Source organism: Balaenoptera ricei, chromosome 17 (genome assembly GCF_028023285.1).
Source record: "Balaenoptera ricei isolate mBalRic1 chromosome 17, mBalRic1.hap2, whole genome shotgun sequence".
Classification (NCBI taxonomy): Eukaryota; Metazoa; Chordata; class Mammalia; order Artiodactyla; family Balaenopteridae; genus Balaenoptera; species Balaenoptera ricei.
Genome location: NC_082655.1, coordinates 41,472,923 through 41,478,864, shown reverse-complemented (window position 1 = coordinate 41,478,864; position 5,942 = coordinate 41,472,923). Strand labels below are relative to the sequence as shown.

General features: G+C 43.5%; 1 non-coding gene across 1 annotated transcript; it reads right to left on the bottom strand.

The window, feature by feature from the left end:
* Window positions 1-723: 723 nt before the first annotated feature.
* On the bottom strand, window positions 724-826 carry LOC132352143 (U6 spliceosomal RNA). Its single transcript, XR_009498610.1, has one exon. It is a non-coding gene; the product is annotated as a U6 spliceosomal RNA (small nuclear RNA).
* Window positions 827-5,942: the final 5,116 nt, after the last annotated feature.

Below are 5,942 nucleotides of genomic sequence, written 5' to 3'. Positions count from 1 at the left end.
CCAAGTGTAGAGGTGGGGCCCTGGGTGGGGTGTAGGGGCGGGGCTTGGGCTCTGCACGGCAGGAGGGAGGCTCTGAGGGCAGAGGATTAGGCCCGGGAGCCCAACAGGCTTCCTGGTGCCTAAGTGGACAGGGTAAGCACTGGCCCCGTTCCCTTCGTTCCTTTGTGCCCCCACCACCGACTCCCCCAGGGTCTCCCCCGTCTCTGCTGGACCCCTAACCATGGGTGGGTCCCACTGGGTGTAGGAACTCCTTCCCTCCCCCAGTCACCCCTCAGGGGTGCTGGCCCAGGAGGTCTGGGCTTTACTTTTGCTCTCCCTTCCCTCCCTCCCACTCCCTCAGGATCCTCGGGGCTGGAGGGGGCCTCGGTGGGCAGGAGATCAGGCCCAGGATCACAGCAGGTTCCTGGGGGTCCAAGTGGGAGGGGGAAACCTGGCCACGCTCCCTTTTGATCCTCTGCCCTCCCAGTGGTTCCCCAATTTCCCCCTTTGGGCGTGGGATCCCTTCCCCTCCCCCAGTTGCCCCTCAGGGACACCAGTCCCGTCCCGCCTCCACTTCTCCTCCCCCTTCACTCCCCCCACGCCCCACGTCCTACCCGGTTGCTGGGGGTTCCTCCCATCTCCTTAGGTGTCTGTGGTCCCCCACCGGTGCCTGGTAGGTGCCCTAGTTGTGAGGAGACATGAATTCTGCATCCTCCTAGTACACCATCTTCTCTTTCTTCTTTTTAAAATATGGAAGACTTAATGAATTTGCATGTCATCCTTGTGCAGGGGCCATACCCATCTTCTCTGTATTGTTCTAATTTTGGTATATGTGCTGCCAAAGCAAGCAGGGGAAACTTCTAAATGATCTTCTAGAAGCCGACCATAAGGCTCTCTGTTAAAACAACATAGAATTGTTAAAACAACATAGAACCGTATTTCCATGAGTACTGGGGACTTCCTTCTTCAAAGCAAAAAGTGTGCAATGCTGCAATTTGGGGATGTGGTTATAATTTGGATTATTCTCTTTACATGATGAATTTTTATAAGGGATATAAGATCTGTGCCCATTTCGTCCAGGATCTGCAGCAAATATATTGTCCCAATCTAGTTCGTAGGACACAGTGGCCAGCAAAGCCACAAATGTCCCATGTTTAAATGTTTAGAATGACACCCTGTGTATGATAGGTTATTTTCCCATAGCCAGGGAGCATTTGTCTTCTGCAAGAAGAGTAAATTCACTTTTTGTTCACAGAAGAATTAGAAAAAAACATCAAATGTATTGTTTTTTAATTGTAGCTGTCAGGCTGGGCCTATTTTGAGACTGGATATTTAAGACAACTATCCTAGTTTGTCTTGCATTATTCACTATAGTTTATTTAATGCTTCATTATATATATTACCTTTTTTTGGGGGGGTAAATAACGTCAAACTTACATTTTTCAAGAATAGAAATAGTACCTATATATTCATATACTTTTTTAAAAATTTTATTGATTGATTGATTGATTTTTGGCTGCATTGGGTCTTTGTTGCTGTGAGCAGGCTTTCTCTAGTTGCAGCCAGCGGGGGCCACACTTCGTTGCGGTGTGTGGGCTTCTGATTGCTGTGGCTTCTCTTGTTGCAGAGCACGGGCTCTAGGTGCGTGGGCTTCAGTAGTTGCAGCACGTGGGCTCAGTAGTTGTGGCTCACAGGCCCAGTTGCTCCGCGGCATGTGGGATCTTCCCGGACCAGGGATCGAACCCATGTCCCCTGCATTGGCAGGCAGATTCTTAACCACTGCGCCACCAGGGAAGTCCGTATTCATACTCTTTATACAAATCCGCCTACTAACGTTTCACCCCGTTTGCTTTATCATTTATATAGGTGGTTTCTCTCTTTCATATTTAATATTTACATTATATGTTATATATTAAAAATGTTTCTGAATCATTTGAGGATAAATTATATACATCATGGCCCTTTACCCCTAAGTACTTCAGTGTGTATATCCTAGAAATGGAGATATTCTCTTATATAACCAGAACAATAAATAACTTTGATACAACACTTTCATCTAATTTTCTGTTCACATTCCAATTTTGTCAATTGACCCAATAATATCCTTTGCAGCACTTTCCCGTTTTACTACAGGACCCAGTATAGGGTCAGTTACAGTCATCCCTCCGTATCCGTAGTGGGGATTGGTTTCAGAAAGCCCTCCCTCTCCCACGTCCTCCTCCCCCACCTTTCTGCCCACGGATACCAAAATCTGCAGGTGCTCAAGTCCCTTGTATAAAATGGCATAGTACTGTCAGACCCCCTATATCCTCAGATTCTGCATCTGAGGATCTAGAGGGTGGGCTGTATTGAATTTAGTTGTTATGTCTCGTTTGCCTCTTTTAATCTGGAACGTTTCCACTGCCCTTTTTCAGAATTCAGCCCCCCACACACACCCTTTTAAAAACAGAATGTCATTTTTTTTCAGGTTTGTCTGATATTTTCCCAGAAGTCTAGGAAAACAGCTCCCTGTTATTTGAGCTGCCTGAAGGTGTACTGGAGAGAAATGATTTCTCCTTTTCTTCTGCCTTTCATATCTCACATATGTGTTTCCACTGGCAGAATTTAACCTGGGACCATTCAGGGAAAAGTTCTCTGGAAAATAGAGTTCTAGGCTTTCTCCCCATCTGCAGAGGCGAATGTAGAAAGGGGTGGCAATAATGCTGAGCTGACTGACCACTGACGAGCTGGGACAACCTCCTGTCCTGTTAGGATCTGGGGATAGAAAGAACAAGACCATGAGCTCCCTGCCTTCATGGAGTTTACAGTGTCCAGACAGACCTCTGAGTACTGAGAGGGAAACACACAGGGCTGTGACGGAGAATAACGGGCACTCTCTCAGGGCACAGAGGCCTGACAGATATCACGGAGCCACAGCTATGCAAAGCGCAGGGCGGGCTGGGCTTGGGGCTGTCTAGATAGAGAAGTAGCCTGGGCAGTGGGCCTCCACAGTGGAAAAGAGCATGACATATTTTCAAAATGACAGAAGGTCAACATCACTGGAATTTGGTGGAGTGTGGCATCATCTTAAGGTGGAGAGAATGACAGAAGCTGGGTTCTGCTAGGCCTTAAAGGATCTGGTGATGGGCTGGCATTTTGCTCTAAGTGAAGTAGAAATGTTACTACCCCATATGGCACCTTTGGGCAAATTAGAAAAAGGTATCCACTCCTCAAGGCATTTCCAGCTTGTTGGAAAATTGTTGTAAAATACTTTTATTACAACAAGGCACTTCACTGACACCTGCCAAAGAATATCTGTGATAAATGTAAAGTTCACAGTGTTTCACTGTGAGAGGCACCCTTCTATAAGGTTGTTCTACTACAACCTGTACCACTGTATATGGCAGCCTCAGTGGGGAGTGACACAAGCCTTTATTGTCCCTGTGTGGAGCGGACACAAGGAGAAGTGAAGAGATCAGATGAAGTGTTCTGGAGGTAGATCCTACAATATTTTGGAGGCAAAGGGATTGGATAAAGAAGCTGGGAAAGAGTTTGAGGTGGTGATGACTCATCAGGTTTGTGGATGGCAGTGCCATTTCACTGAGATGGGCATGACTGGGAGAAGACCAGGGTCTGTCCATGGGTTGTGGGTGAGGAGGACAAAGAAATCAAGCAGTAACTGAAATCCAGGTATTTGCCATCTTTCTCTGAATGCTCTGTTTTCAACTAAAAGTTAACCAAACTCTTGTCTTTTCTAAGATACATATCCTTGAAAAACTTACTAGAGTCAAGGACAATAACAAGATCTTTGCCTTTCAGGCTTGTATGGATAGAATTGGGTTAAACTCAAATTTTACTAACATTTTCAAGTTCCTCTATGTTTTAGGCACTCTGCCAAAGACTTTACACACCTTATCTCATTTCCTCTGTTCAGCAATCCATGAGGTAGTTCCTATTTTTATTTTCACTTTGTAGAGAGCTGAGGCTCGGCGAGAGATCTTATCACTTGATTTGAACATGGTACCACAGTTACAGGTTTGAGTCAGGAGTTGATCCTACTGCCTGAGTCCCTTGTTTTTTTCAGCTTTGTCAGTGTTATGCAGTAGAACTTTCTGCAGTGATGGAAATATTTTATATCTGAACTGTTCATTAGTCATGTGTCCTTTAAGAACTTGAAATGTGGTTGGTATGACTGAGGAACTAAAATTTTAATTTATGTAACTACATATGGCTGGTGGCTACTGTATTTGTCAATAGGCTCCAAATTGGGATGCACACAGACCAAGGAGGGTACAGAATATGCAGAGTACAGAAAGAAAACATACAGACACATACACATGTATGTTTTAAATTATTATTTCTGATATTTTGTGAATATGTTTTTAATGTACCTAACATATTAGGCATATCATAAAAATTAATAAACAGAAACCTCAATTAATATAGAGTCAGGAGACCAGAAGAGGGAGCTCTTAAGCCCTATGACAGTAGCAGAGACCAAAAGGAAGAAAGATTTTCTCTTCTTGCCTGGCAAGAGCTCAGCCAATGAGAGGTTGTCACAACTCTACCAATGAAAAGCCACTGTACTTGGAACTCTCAATTCCTCCAATGGACTCTTTGTTTACTCTAGCCCTCCGAAGTTCCTCTTCCCCTCATTAAAAGAGTTCTCCTCTCCTTACTGGGGGTGTGTGTGGGGGGGGTAGACTTGCAGGTGCCTTGCCATGGTAGCATACCCTGAACTGCAATTATTTTTATTGGAGAAATAACTGGCAATCTATTTGTTTTACATCAACATTATAATAGACATGTGTGTATATACATATATGCACACATGTTATATATATTAGTTTATACATAATTAAATATATATATATTTATTTAACACTTATATAGCCCTTACCATCTACCAGGCACTATGCTTTACAAATATTAACTCATTTAATCTTCATAATGACACTGTGGGGTAGATACTTTAATTATCCTCATTTTACAAATGAAGAAACTAAGGCAAAATTTGGATGTGGCCAAGGACACAGGTAGCTGGCAGCAAAGCCAAAATTTGAATAGTCATTTTGGCTTCTAAAAGTCCATGCCTTTTAGGATAAGCTAAATACGTATATTGGGAGGTGGGAGAGGCCAAACACTTTTACTGATAGGTGAGTGATGAAAAATGTTTGGTGACTATTGCTCCAGACTAGACCTTTGACAACCAGTCAGACATAGCAATTCCTAATCTCACACTTTAAAGGGATTTTGGAGACGATCAAGTCCATCCTTTTTTCCACTGACAGTTGCTGTTCTGTACAGAGAGGTGGGTGAGGCTAAATGAAGTTGGGAGACGATTGAGATGAGAGTCCTGGGGACATTTGTTCTTGTCTACAGAGACACTATAGCTAACACATGTAAAGATTTCTGTGATGGTGATTTTGTTTTCCTATTTTAAAAAATATCCTTGCCAGTTCTGTTCTAGTTACTAATTTTTAAAAAACATTTGTTTGTTTCTGAGATATTGACCAGGGGAAGATGGGAGGCTGCAGACCTGGAGAGGGTAGAATCCCAGACCAAAAGAAAGTTGGTTGGAACCAAGACCTGCTTATGTTCCCTAGGTGGGTGCTGGCGGCTCTAATTCAAGAACAATGAAAGGTAAAAAAAAAAAAGGTATTATTTCAAAATCTTGAAATAATAGATCAATGGGAAAGAAAATGTACCCAAATCTAATTTCCGCCTGTACACATTTTGTTTGAAGTGAATATGCTGTCCCCTCCCCCCACCATTCCTTGTCTACTTTAGGCATCTTTAATATCTCTCCACGTACTCACCAGCGCGCTTAGCTGTGGTATAAATGAAGAAGGGCAGGTTTAACCTTATATACTATCATTACTGTTTCCAGGTGTGTGAAGTAGGTAGATGAGGCTTGCGGCGTCACAGAAAAGTTTTGGAAAGACCGGGGTTCTAAGTCCAGGAATAAAGGCATCACTTAAAAG